The following is a 14,724-nucleotide window of genomic DNA, read 5'->3' as shown; positions in this document are numbered from 1 at the left end:
TGATTTGTATATTTGGCCTCTTTACCTAGTCCCATATTTCTCAGAGGGTTTGTTCATTCCCTTTCATTCTTTTTTCTTTATTTTTGTCTGACTGTCTTATTCGAGAGAGTCAATCTTCAAGTTCCAAGATTCTTTCCTCAGCTTGGTCTAGTGCTGTTAATACTTACAATTGCATTGTGAAATTCTTGTAGTGTATTTTTCAGCTCTATTGGATCAATTAGGTTCCTTTTTATAGTTGTTATTTTGTCTATCAGCTCCTGTATTGTTTTCTTGTAATTCTTAGTTTCCTTAAATTGGGTTTTGCTTTTCCCCTGAGCCTTTATGATCTTCATTTCTATCTGTATACTGAATTCTATTTCTGTCATTTCAGCCAACTCAGTCTAGTTAAGAATCCTTGTTGGAGAATTAGCATAGTTATTTGGAGAACATAAGACACCCTGGTCATTTGAGTTGTTGGAGTTCTTGCATTTGCTCATTCTCATCTCTGCTTGTATGTGTTCCTTTAACTGCTAGGCTGTCCCTGATTGAAGTAGTCAGGTGGGGGCATGGTGGTTGTACTGGAGTCCCAGGTCAGGCAGCCCTGCCCAGTGAGAAGTGAGGACCAGGACCTTCATGGAGAACAGACAAGACACTTTTACATGAGGTATGTGCTCCTCTGGGGGTCTGGACCAGCACCTGGTCTCATGGATGCTCCAGAGCCTGGACACAGCAAGGGTGAGGGCTGGAAAACAGCAAAGATGGCAACCTGCCCCTTCCATTAGGAGCTCTGTCCAGGAAGCTGCAGAGCTACTACTGGCTCGATAGTCCAGTGTGGGGTGGCTGGAGACCCAGGCCAGGAGAAACTGTCCAGTGAGGAAATATGAGATCAGGGATCCATGTAACAAAGACTCTGGCCACTTTGCCACAGGGCTGTTGCAGTATGCTGGGGTTCTGATCCAGTGCCAAAACCTCAGGTTTTCCAGTACCTGAAGGTATCCAATCTTTTTACTGTCTCTAGAGCTTTGCCTTTTTAGAAATGTTAGATAATTAGAATCACATATTATGTAGCCTTTTTAGACTAGTTTCTTTCACTTAGCAATATTCACTTATGCATTAAAGTTGTATTCATGTCTTTTCATGGCTTGACAGCTCATTTCTTTTTATTGCTGAATAACATCCCACTGTATGCATGTGCCAAAATTATTTTATCCATTCACTTATTAAAGGACATCTTGGTTTCTTCCAATTTTTGGTGATTATGAAGAAAGCTGGTATAAACATCTCTGTGCAGGTTTTTTTATTTTGTTTTGTTTTACAAGAGAACAAATCCACTTATTTATTTACTTTTCATTAGTTTAAGTCCTTGAGGGGTACAGTATTGTTACTGGGAATTCTGTGTTGGAATGGATTCTTTAACCTGGAAGATCAACAGAGCTGGAGCTCTGGACCAGTAATCTTGGTTCCTGTGATACTGAGCAAAGAATTGCAAACTAACACCAAAACGCAAGCTCAAAGCAGAGTTTACTGAAGAACAGTAATAGACTCTCAGAGAGAGAGTGGGCTGATTTCTGCGAAGTGAAATCAGCCGCTCTTTACAAAACTCAGAGGGCTTTGATGCAGCTTTTGTGGGAAGGAGTTAGGGTTTGGCCTGTGTCTGAGTAACAAGATGATGTCATTTGATTGGCAGTTTATGCACATGTAGCTAAAATTAAACTGTGCATGTTCTTACTCATATTTTGTTAACAAAAGCCCATGGTGGGCGGCTGTAAAAGCACATGTAAATTTTATTATAATGATGGTATAATGAGCATGGGGTGAACTTGAGGACACAGTTGTATGTTACTGGGCATGTGCCACTTTAAGTAATTTCCACCTGTGCCCTACTTTCTCCTTCTCCAGGATGTGTTGGCCCACAGACTTTACCACAAATTCCAACTGTTAGGGTGGAGTTACGGCAGTTCTGGGGCTGAACTTAGGTGGGCCATGGGCTGTCTTAGTGACAGCCTTTTGGTTCTCTTTTCTTACCCCCTCCCAGCTGCTAATATCTATCTAATTACCTAAAAGTATCAAATTGATTTTGTGTTCAATGGCCTTAGCAGGAAAGTTGTTTTGGAATTTATTATGAACGATGTCCCTTTTTTTATGGGCACAAGTTATCTTTTCCAGATTACTCTGGTTTTGTCTGGTTTGCTGGCAGAAGTCACTGTGTTCTTTGCTTCATACACAGAAGCACATCTCTTGGCCAAACAGAATTCAGTTTCATCTGGGACACAAATACCTTCAATTTCAAGAAGAGCCGTGTGCTCCCTTTGGTTCCAGAAATCCCACTTATAGCCATCAAAAGTGGCCTTGGAAAACAGCCTTCCAAACAGATTTATCTTTTAGAAGTCCTTTTCCCAGTAGGCCTCCACAGACTACAAAATGGTGGAAAGAACCATGTTGAGGTTTTGGTATGGATATACATTTTCAAATCAGTTGGGTAAATAAATAGGAGCATGATTTCTGAATTGTTAGGTTTTCTTTTGAAATTTAGCCATTCTCATAAATGTGTAGTGGTATGTCATTGTTATTTTAATTTGCAGTTCTTAATGACAAATGATGTTGAGCATCTCATATCCTTATTTCCCATCTGCAGATCTTCTTTGATGAAGTGTCCAGATCTTTTGATTATTTTTTCAATCGAGTTGTTTGTTTTGCTGTTGTTGTTATTGTTGAGTTTTAAGAGTTCTTTGAATATTTTGGATACAAGCCCTTTATCAGATATGTGTTTGCAAATATTTTCTTCAGTTCTGTAGTTTGTCTTTTCATTCTGCAAATAAATAGTCTTTCACAGAGCAGAAGTTTTTAATTTTAATGACATCAATTTTTTTCTTTCATAGATTGTGCTTTTGATGTTGTATCTAAACACTCATCACTATAATGAAGGTCACCTAGATTTTTGCTGATATTTCCATACAGAAGTTTTATGTTTTGCATCCTACATTTAGGTCCATAATGCAATCTGAGTTAATTTTTGTGAAAGATGTAATTTTTCTCTCTAGGTTTTGTTTTGTTTTTGTTTTTGCATGGACATCTAATTGTTCTAGACTATTTGTTGAAAAGGCTATTCTTTCTCCATTGAATTTTCTTTGCTTCTTTGTCAAAGATAAGTTGACCATATATGTGTTGGTCAATTTCTGGGCTCTGCATTCTTTCCATCATTCTATGTGTCTATTCTTTCCCCAATATAACAAGGTCTTAACTACAGTAGCTTTATATTAAGTCTTGAAATCAAGTAGTGTGAGTTCTCCAACTGTGTTCTTCTTTGGTATTGTGTTAGCTATTCTAAGTCTCTTACATTTTCATATGAACTTTAGAATCAGTTGGTTGATATTTACAAAATAGCTTGCTGGAATTTTATTGAGATTGCATTGAATGTGTACACCAATTGGGAAGAATTGGCATGTTAACAATATTTAGTCTTCCAATCAGTTTACATAGAATATCATATCTCTCCATTTATTTATATCTCCTTTGATTTATTTCATTAGTTTTATAGATTTTCACGTATGGATTCTGTGCATAATTTGCTAGATTTATACCTAAGTATTTCATTTTCTTTGGTGCTATTGTAAATAGTATTGCTTTTTAAATTTCCATTTCAAGTTGTTCATTATTGATAAAGCAATTAACTTTTGTATATTATCCTTGTATCCTGTAAACTTCCTATGGTCTCTTATTAGTTCTAGGAGTTTTGTTGTTGATAACCCTTTGGGATTTTCCACATAGATAATCATGTTATCTGTGAATAAAGACAGTTATATTTTTTCCTTTCCAGTCTAAATACATATATTTCCTTTTATTATCTTATTGCACTTGTTAGGAATTCCAGTATGATGCTAACTAGGAGTGGTGGAGCAGGGTATCTTTGCCTTATTTATAATTTTAAGGAGAAAATGTTCAGTTAGTCATCTTAAGACTGATGTCTGCTGTAGGCCAATTTTAGATATTCTTTATCAAGTTAAAAAAGTTCCCTTTATCCTTTGTGTGCTGAGAGTTTGTATTATGAATGGGTGTTAGATTTTTGTCAAATGATTTTTCTGCATCAGTTGATAAGATTATATTTTTCTTCTTTAGCCTGTTGATGTGATGGATTATACTGACTGACTTTTAAATGTTGATTTTGAATTATTTGGAATGATTTTTGAACCAGCCTTGGATAACTAGAATAAATCCCACTTGGTCTTGATGTTTAATTATTTTTATACATTATTGAATTCAATTTGGTATATTTTATTGAAGATTTTAACATTTATTTTATGAGAGATTTTAGTCTGTAGTTTTCCTTTCTTATAATATCTTTATCTGATTTTGGTATTGGAGTAATAGTGGCCTCATGAAATGAGTTAGAAAGTGTTCCCTGTACTTCTATTTTCTGGAAGAGATTGTGAGAATTTGTATCCTTTCTTCCTTAAATATTGATAGAATTCACAAATGAAACCATCTGGACAAGGTGCATTACATTATAGAAGTTAATGAATTATGGATTCAGTTTCTTTAATAGATATAATTCTCTTCATATTTTCTAATCTTCCTTGTATGAATTTTGGTAATAAGTATATTTTAGGAAATTAGCCCATTTTACCTATGTTATTGTATTGGTGGGCATAAATTTGTTCAGAGTATTCATATATTATTCTTTTAACATTCATGGGAGCAGTAGTGACGGCCATTCTTTCATTTCTGATGTTAGTAATTTGCATCTTCTTTCTTTTTTTCTTAGCCTAGATAGAGGTTTCAATTTTATTGATGTTTTCAAAGAAGCAGCTTTTGGTTATGTTGACTTTCTCTGTTGTTTTCCAGTTTTCGGTTTCACTGATTTCTGCTCTGATTTTTATTATTTCTTTTCTTCTGCTTCCTTTGGGTTTACACTGCTCTTCTTTCTCCAGTTTCCTAAGGTGAAGCTTAATAACTTTCCACCTTTTTTTCTTTTCTAACATGTACTTTTAATACTATGGAAACCTCACTGCTTTTTCTGCATCCCACAAACTTTGATAAGTTGCATTTTTATTTCAATTTAGTTCAAAATATTTTAAAATTTCTCTTGAGACTTCTCTTTGACCAACATGTTGTTTAGAAATATGTTGTTTAATCTCCAAACGTTTCTGGTTTTCCCAATTATCTTTCCATTGTTGATTTCTAATTTAATTGTATTGTGGTCTGAGGACACACTTTGTATGATTTCTATTCTTTTAGATTTGTTAAGGTATGTTTATAGTCCAGAATGTGGTCTATCTTGGTGAATGTTCCACATGAGCTTGAGAAAGCAGTGTATTCAGCTGTTGTTGCTTGAAATATTTTATGTCCGTTAGATCAAGGTGACTGAGAGTGTTCTTTAGATCAACTACACTCTTACTGATTTTCTGAATGCTTGACCTATCAATTACTGAAATTAGTGTTGAAGTCTCTAATACCGTAGTTGTTTATTTTTCTTTGTAACTCTATCAGGTTTTGCCTCACGTATTTTGACGCTGGTATTGGGTACATACACATGAAAGATGTATTATCCTCTTTATATCTTGTTGAATTTGATTTAATAAACTTCTAAAGGATTTGTGCATGTATGTTAATGAGGAATATTAGACGATAATTTACTTTTCTTGAGAAGTCCTTGGTAGGTTTTGGTATCAGATTTATGGTGACTTCATAAAATGAGTTGAGAAGAGTTATCTTCTCTTTATTCTGAAAGAGTTTGAGTGTAACACTGGTAATATTTCTTCCTTAAATATTTCATAGGATTTGGCAATGAAGCTGTCTAAGCATAGAGCTATTTGTTAGAACATTAAGAAATTATAAACTTAATTTCTTTCAAGGCTATTCAAATTTTACATTTCTTCTTGTTTCAGTTTTGATAAGTTGTATTTTCTAAGGAATTGGTCTATTATATCTAAATCATCAAATCTTCTAGCATAAAACTGTTTATAATACTTCCTTATTATCCTTTTAATGCCTATAGGTTCTGTAATAATATCTTTTTATTCTCTATTTTTTTCTTTATTAGAATATGTCAGGATTTATAAATTTTCTTACTATTTTCAAAGAAGCAAATGACGGCTTTGCTGAATTTCTCAACTGTCGGTTTTCTATTTTCCTTTATTTCTGCTCTTATCTGTATTATTTTATTTCTTCTGTTTACTTTTATTCTAATTTACTGTTTTTTTCCAGCTCTTTAAATTAGGAGCTTAGAACATTGAATGCAATTTCTTCTTCTAATTAAAGTATTTATTTTCCTGTAAAGCTTGCTTTAATTGCATCCCATACAACTTAGTATGTTGTGTTTTAACTATTATTTAGTTTGGATACATTTTTTATTATTATTATACTTTAAGTTCTAGGGTACATGTGCACAATGTGCAGGTTTGTTACATATGTATACATGTTCCATGTTGGGGTGCTGCACCTATTAACTCGTCATTTACATTAGGTATATCTCCTAATGCTATCCCTCCCCTCCTCCACCCCACAACAGGCCCTAGTGTGTGATGTTCCCCTTCCTGTGTCCAGGTGTTCTCATTGTTCAATTCCCACCTATGAGTGAGAACATGTGGTGTTTGGTTTTTTGTCCTTTCGATAGTTTGCTGAGAATGATGGTTTCCAGCTTCATCCATGTCCCTACAGAGGACATGAACTCATCATTTTTTATGGCTGCATAGTATTCCATGGTGCATATGTGCCACATTTTCGTAATCCAGTCTATCATTATTGGATATTTGGGTTGGTTCCAAGTCTTTGCTATTGTGAATAGTGACGCAATAAACATACATGTGCATGTGTCTTTATAGCAGCATGATTTATAATCCTTTGGGTATATATCCAGTAATGGGACGGCTGGGTCAAATGGTATTTCTAGTTCTAGATCCTTGAGTAATTGCCACACTGACTTCCACAATGGTTGAACTAGTTTACAGTCCCTCCAACAGTGTAAAAGTGTTCCTATTTCTCCACATCCTCTCCAGCACCTGTTGTTTCCTGACTTTTTAATGATCTCCATTCTAACTGCTGTGAGATGGTATCTCATTGTGGTTTTGATTTGCATTTCTCTGATGGCCAGTGATGATGAGCATTTTTTCATGTGTCTGTTGGCTGCATAAATGTCTTCTTTTGAGAGGCGTCTGTTCATATCCTTCGCCCACTTTTTGATGGGGTTGTTTGTTTTTTTCTTGTAAATTTGTTTGAGTTCTTTGTAGATTCTAGATATTAGCCCTTTGTCAGATGAGTAGACTGCAAAAATTTTCTCCCATTCTGTAGGTTGCCTGTTCAGTCTGATGGTAGTTTCTTTTGCTATGCAGAAGCTCTGTAGTTTAATTAGATCCCATTTGTCAATTTTGGCTTTTTGTTGCCATTGCTTTTGGTGTTTTAGACATGAAGTCCTTGCCCATGCCTATGTCCTGAATGGTATTGCCTAGGTTTTCTTCTAGGGTTTTTATGGTTTTAGGTCTAACATTTAAGTCTTTAATCCATCTTGAATTAATTGTTGTATAAGGTGTAAGGAAGGGATCCAGTTTCAGCTTTCTACATACGGCTAGCCAGTTTTCCCAGCACTGTTAAATAGGGAATCCTTTCCCCACTTCTTGTTTTTGTCAGGTTTGTCAAAGATCAGATAATTGTAGATGTGTGGTATTATTTCTTAGGGCTCTGTTCTGTTCCATTGGTCTATATCTCTGTTTTGGTACCAGTACCATGCTGTTTTGGTTACTGTAGCCTTGTCGTATAGTTTGAAGTCAGGTAGCGTGATTTCTTTTGGCTTAGGATTGACTTGGCAATGCGGGCCCTTTTTTGGTTCCATATGAACTTTAAAGTAGTTTATTCCAATTCTGTGAAGAAAGTCTTGGTAGCTTGGTGGGGATGGCATTGAATCTATAAATTACCTTGGGCAGTATGGCCGTTTTCATGATATTGATTCTTCCTATCCATGAGCATGGAATGTTCTTCCATTTGTTTGTGTACTCTTTTATTTCCTTGAGCAGTGGTTGCAGTTCTCCTTGAAGAGGTCCTTCACATCCCTTGTAAGTTAGATTCCTAGATATTTTATTCTCTTTGAAGCAATTGTGAATGGGAGTTCACTCATGATTTGACTCTCTGTTTGTCTGTTATTGGTGTATAAGAATGCTTCTGATTTTTGCACATTGATTTTGTATCCTGAGACTTTGCTGAAGTTGCTTATCAGCTTAAGGAGATTTTGGGCTGAGACACTGGGGTTTTCTAGATATACTATCATGTCATCTGCAAACAGGTACACTTTGACTTCCTCTTTTCCTAATTGAATACCTTTTATTTCTTTCTCCTGCCTGATTCCCCTGGCCATAACTTCCAACATTATGTTGAATAGGAGTGGTGAGAGAGGACATCCCTGTCTTCTGCCAGTTTTCAAAGAGAAAGCTTCCAGTTTTTGCCCATTCAATATGATATTGGCTGTGGGTTTGTCATAAGTAGCTCTTATTATTTTGAGATACGTCCCATCAACATTTTTAAAGAAAATAATTTTCAACCCAGAATTTCATATCCAGCCAAACTAAGCTTCATAAGTGAAGGAGAAATAAAATCCTTTACAGACAAACAAATGCTGAGAGATTTTGTCACCGCCAGGCCTGCCCTAAAAGAGCTCCAGAAGGAAACACTAAACATGGAAAGGAACAACCAGTACCAGCCACTGCAAAAACATGCCAAATTGTAAAGACCATCAAGGCTAGGAATAAACTGCATCAACTAACGAGCAAAATAACCAGCTAACATCATGATGACAGGATCAAATTCACACATAACAATATTAACCTTAAATGTAAATGGGCTAAATGCTCCAATTAAAAGACAAAGTCTGGCAAATTGGATAAAGAGTCAAGACCCATCAGTGTGCTGTATTCAGGAAACCCATCTCATGTGCAGAGACACACACAGGCTCAAAATAAAGGGATGGAGGAAGATCTACCAAGCAAATGGAAAACAAAAAAGGCAGGGGTTGCAGTCCTAGTCTCTGATAAAACAGACTTTAAACCAACAAAGATCAAAAAAGACAAAGAAGGCCATTACATAATGGTAAAGGGATCAATTCAACAAGAAGAGCTAACTATCCTGAATATATATGCACCCAATACAGGAGCACCCAGATTCATAAAGCAAGTCCTTAGAGACCAACAAAGAGACTTAGACTCCCACACAATAATAAGGGGAGACTTTAACACCCCACTGTCAACATTAGACAGATCAACGAGACAGAAAGTTAACAAGGATATCCAGGACCTGAACTCAGCTCTGCACCAAGTGGACCTAATAGACATCTACAGAACTCTCCACCCCAAATCAACAGAATATACATTCTTCTCAGCACCACATCGCACTTATTCCAAAATTGACCACATAGTTGGAAGTAAAGCACTCCTCAGCAAATGTAAAAGAACAGAAATTATAACAAACTGTCTCTCAGGCCACGGTGCAATCAAACTAGAACTCAGGATTAAGAAACTCACTCAAAACTTCTCAACTACATGGAAACTGAACAACCTGCTCCTGAATGACTACTGGGTACATAACGAAATGAAGGCAGAAATAAAGATGTTCTTTGAAACCAACGAGAACAAAGACACAACATACCAGAATCTCTGGGACACATTTAAAGCAGTGTGTAGAGGGAAATTTATAGCACTAAATGCCCACAAGAGACAGCAGGAAAGATCTAAAATTAACACCCTAACATCACAATTAAAAGAACTAGAGAAGCAAGTGCAAACACATTCGAAAGCTAGCAGAAGGCAAGACATAACTAAGATCAGAGCACAACTGAAGGAGACAGAGACACAAAAACCCCTTCAAAAAATCAATGAATCCAGGAGCTGGTTTTTTGAAACAATCAACAAAATTGATAGACCGCTAGCAAGACTAATAAAGAAGAAAAGAGAGAAGAATCAAATAGACACAATAAAAAATGGTAAAGGGGATATAACCACCGATCCCACAGAAATACAAACTACCATCAGAGAATACTATAAACACCTCTATGCAAATAAACTAGAAAATCTAGAAGAAATGGATAAATTCCTCGACACATACACCCTCCCAAGGCTAAACCAGGAAGAAGTTGAATCTCTGAATAGACCAATAACAGGCTCTGAAATTGAGGCAATAATTTATAGCTTACCAACCAAAAAGAGTCCAGGACCAGATGGATTCACAGCCGAATTCTACCAGAGGTACAAGGAGGAGCTGTTACCATTCCTTCTGAAACTATTCCAATCAACAGAAAAAGAGGGAATCCTCCCTAACTCATTTTATGAGGCCAGCATCATCCTGATACCAAAGCCTGGCAGAGACACAACAAAAAAAGAGAATTTTAGACCAATATCCCTGATGAACATCGATGCAAAAATCCTCAATAAAATACTGGCAATCTGAATCCAGCAGCACATCAAAAAGCTTATCCACCGTGATCAAGTGGGCTTCATCCCTGGGATGCAAGGCTGGTTCAACATACACATGTCAATAAATGTAATCAAACATATAAACAGAACCAAAGACAAAAACCACATGATTGTCTCAATAGATGCAGAAAAGGCCTTTGACAAAATTCAACAGCCCTTCATGCTAAAAACTCTCAATAAATTAATTTGGATACTTTCTGTTGCTGTTCTTGAGACAGGGCCTCACTATGTGCCCAGGCTGATCTCAAACTTCCAGCCTCAATTGATCCTCCTGCCTCTGCCTCCCAAAACGTTGGGATTACAGGTGTGAGCAACTGTGCTTGGCCTTAAAAATTTTTATAGATATTTCATTGTTATTGATTTCCCATTTAATCCCCTTGTGGTCAAGTTCTATATTATTTCATATTTGAAATTTATTAAGAGTTATTTAACGGCCCATAAAATTATAGATTTTTGTGACTGTTTCATGCCCATTAATTTGGCCTCCACCAGGTGAAATGATTTGCAGTGTAATAGATCTCTTCTATAATTTATCTTTGCCTATTTGTTATATTAATTATGTAATAGGGGTATTAAATTCCATAACAATAATCTTGAATTTGTCTAATTTTTTTCTTAGTCTGTCAAATATTGCTTTATGTATCTTAAATGTCTATTATTATGTGCTTACCTTTTACTGGCTCTTTTATCTCTACTAACTTTGGTCTGTCCACATCCTGACATCCTTTAAGGTAGTGAAAAATAAAAAGCTTCTATTTTGTTTTAGGCACTTTTCTTTTGGGTTTTTCTGTAATATGTAATCAGATCTAATGCTAAATGATACAAATACTATGACAAAAAAGTACAAGACACCGTGAACGTGTGTGCAATGGGTATCTAACCTTGTTATGGGAGTCAGAGTTTTCCTAAGTCATACATTTAAGGTAAAGTGGGTATTAGCTCTAGTCAGAGGTTGTGAAAGAGTATTCCAAGAGGGAGAAAGTTATGTGCAAAAGCCCTGAGTCAAGGGAAGCTTGGCTCTTTGGAGAAACAGAAAGAGGTCCTGATTAGCTTCCGTGTACACTAAAAGCAGAAGTGGTAAAGGAATGATAGGCATTCTAGATCAATTTTCATTAGGCAAGAAGAAAGATTTACAATGTTCTAAGCTTCTAGATGTGGAGGCTTTGGAGCTTCCGGAGAGTACTAGAAATATTAAGAGATTTTAAGATGAGAAATGCCATGATCTGACATGCAATTTTAAAAGATACTCAAAGTGCTGTGTGAGAATAAATTGTAGGAGGAAATAAATGGATGTAGAGAGATCAGTTAAGGGGTGATTGAGGTCAGGCACGGTTACTCACACCTATAATCCCAGCACTTTGGGAGGCCAAGGCAGGTGGATTACAAAGTCAAGAGTTCGAGACCAGCCTGACCAACATGGTGAAACCCCATCTCTACTAAAAATACAAAAATTAGCCGGGCATGGTGGTGAGTGCCTGTAATCCCAGCTACTCAGGAGGCTGAGGCAGGAGAATCACTTGAACCTGGGAGGTGGAGGTTGCAGTGAGCCAAGATCATGCCACTGCACTCCGGTCTGGGTGACAGAGCAAGACTGTCTCAAAAAAAAAAAAAAAAAAAAGAGGTGATTGAAGTTTGAAGTGCTTAAGGTGGGAGAGAAATGATGGAACTTTCAGTTAAACTATATGCAGTAGAGCTGAGGGAAGTGGAAAAAATCAAGATATATTTTGCAAGCAGAATTAATAGGAGGTGGTCATGAATTGGATGTGTGTTGGAAGGGAGAATATTATAAAATGTCATTGATCACTTTTGGCATGTGTGGAAATAGGGAAATATGGAAGAAGAACAGATTGTGGGGAGGGGAAGATAGGTTTTTAACATGTTGATTTTCAAGATGCCTGAGTTACATTAAAGAGAAAGTACCACACAAGCTATGAGATATAGGAGCTGGAAAGAAGATCTAGGTTGAACATATATATCTGAGAGTTATGAATGCAGATGGCAACCAACACTATGAGAGTGCATGAAATAATTTAGGCAGGGCTCTCTGCTCCTCCTGTTTGACAGACAGCTGCATCTTCTCTTGCAGTGCCAACCACATCCCTGAGACACCATGGGGAAAGTGAAGGTTGGAGTCAACGGATTTGGTTGTATTGGGTGCCTGGTCATCAGGGCTGCTTACAATTCTGGTAAAGTAGATATTGTCGCCATCAATGACCCATTCATTGACCTTAACTACATGGTCTACATGTTCCAGTATGATCCCACCCATGGTAAATTCCATGGCACCATCAAGGCTGAGAACGGGAAGCTTGTCATCAATGGAAATCCCATCACTATCTTCCAGGAGCCAGGTACCTCCAAAATCAAGTGAGGAGATGCTGGCGCTGAGTATGTCATGGAGTCCACTGGCATCTTCACCACCATGGAGAATGCTGGGGCTCACTTGCAGTGGGGAGCCAAAAGGGTCATCATCTCTTCCCCCTCTGCTGACCCCCCCATGTTCATGATGGGTGTGAACCATGAGAAGTATGACAACAGCCTCAAGATCATCAGCAATGCCACCTGAACCACCAACTGCCTAGTGCCCCTGGCCAAAGTCACCCATGACAACTTTGGTATTGTAGAAGGACTCATGACCACAGTCCACGCCATCACTGCCACCCAGAAGACTGTGAATGGCCCCTCCAGGAAACTGTGGCATGACAGCCACAGGGCTCTCCAGAACATCATCCCTGCCTCTACTGGGCTGCCAAGGCTGTGAGGAAGGTCATCCCTGAGCTGAATGGGAAGCTCACTGGCATGGCCTTCCGTGTCCCCACTGCCAACGTGTCAGTGGTGGACCTGACCTACCATCTGGAAAAACCTGCCAAATATGATGACATCAAGAAGGTGGTGAAGCAGGCATCAGAGGGCCCCCTCAAAGGCATCCTGGGCTACACTGAGCACCAGGTGGTCTCCTCCGACTTCAACAGTGACACCCACTCTTCCACCTTCAATGCTGGGGCTGGCACTGCCCTCGACGACCACTTTGTCAAGCTCATTTCCTGTCATGACAATGAATTTGGCTACAACAACAGGGTGGTGGACCTCATGGCCCACATGGCCTCCAAGGAGTAAGACCCCTGGACCACCAGCCCCAGCGACAGCACAAGAGGAAGAAAGAGGCCCTCACTGTTGGGGAGTCCCTGGCAAACTCATTCTCCACCACACTGAATCTTCCTCCTCACAGTTTCCATGCAGGCCCCTTGAAGAGGGAGGGGCCTAGGGAGATCCATGTTGTTGTGTACCATCAATAAAGTCCCCTGTGCTCAGCCAAAAATAATAACAATTATAATAGTTTAAGCAGAAAGGATAACGTAAGTAAAAAAAAAAAAACTTGTAAAGCAGCCAGAAATAATTGAATTTTAACATTCACAGGCCACAAAGAAGAGGAGAAACTGACAAGGATGAGAAAGAGGGAACAGATATATAAGTGATGTTACAGAAGCCAATGTTTTCCCTCAGTTGTTATTCACATTTGCTTTTGTGTATAGTGTGTATGGATTCTTCAGGTTCAAGACAGTTTCTCCAAGATCAGAGGGAGGTCATTCATCTTTGTGTGGTTCACAGGCAGGTGAATCCTACTGCAAAGCTGCTGAGTCCATAAAATTACGGTTCATTTATTGGAAAGTTTTTAAGCATTTATTCACATATAAGCATTTTCCTTAAGAGGCATTCCTGGATCATCAGGATGGCTGGTAGGAGATAGCTTCTGGAATCAAATAAATGCTTGCCTAGAACCAAGTATTTTTCTGATGTCTTGGGTTTTTAAAAGTAAGTCCTTGAAATACAGCTGGTTTCTTTCCTCTATCATGGTTGGTTTATTTCCTCTCAGGGGCTCTTTTTATCTTCTCCTACCCTGAAACCAGATTGCTCTTCAGTAATAGGAATATGAGAGCAGGGTGAAAAGGCATTCCCCATTAACACTTGGAATTTATTACCAGATTTCTTGGACCAAAGTTTGTTGATATCCATGAAGACGGAGATGTTAGAGTAGTAAGTGAAGGAAATCACAACTCAGACAATACTCAATTAAGAGTGACAAAATTTTTCTTGGTATAACCAAGCCAGGAAAAACGGGCAGAACCACCATGGTTTCTCCTTTTATCACTATATGCTTGAATGTATGACTAAAAGTGTGGGATATGGCCTTGAAACATGGCTATGTGAAGAGAGACTGGGCTAATGGCTTTGACCAGTAAAGAATACAGATTGGGTGTACATATTGGGTGACACCAAAACAATGAATATCCAA

General features: G+C 37.8%; 1 pseudogene; it reads left to right on the top strand.

Moving 5' to 3' along the window:
• Window positions 1-12,540: 12,540 nt before the first annotated feature.
• LOC100440939 (glyceraldehyde-3-phosphate dehydrogenase-like) lies at window positions 12,541-13,583 on the top strand (annotated as a pseudogene).
• The last annotated feature ends 1,141 nt before the right edge of the window (window positions 13,584-14,724 follow it).

This window comes from Pongo abelii, chromosome 5 (assembly GCF_028885655.2).
Source record: "Pongo abelii isolate AG06213 chromosome 5, NHGRI_mPonAbe1-v2.0_pri, whole genome shotgun sequence".
Classification (NCBI taxonomy): Eukaryota; Metazoa; Chordata; class Mammalia; order Primates; family Hominidae; genus Pongo; species Pongo abelii.
The sequence above is the reverse complement of the archived record's forward strand: the minus strand, read 5'-3'. Positions and strand labels throughout refer to the sequence as shown.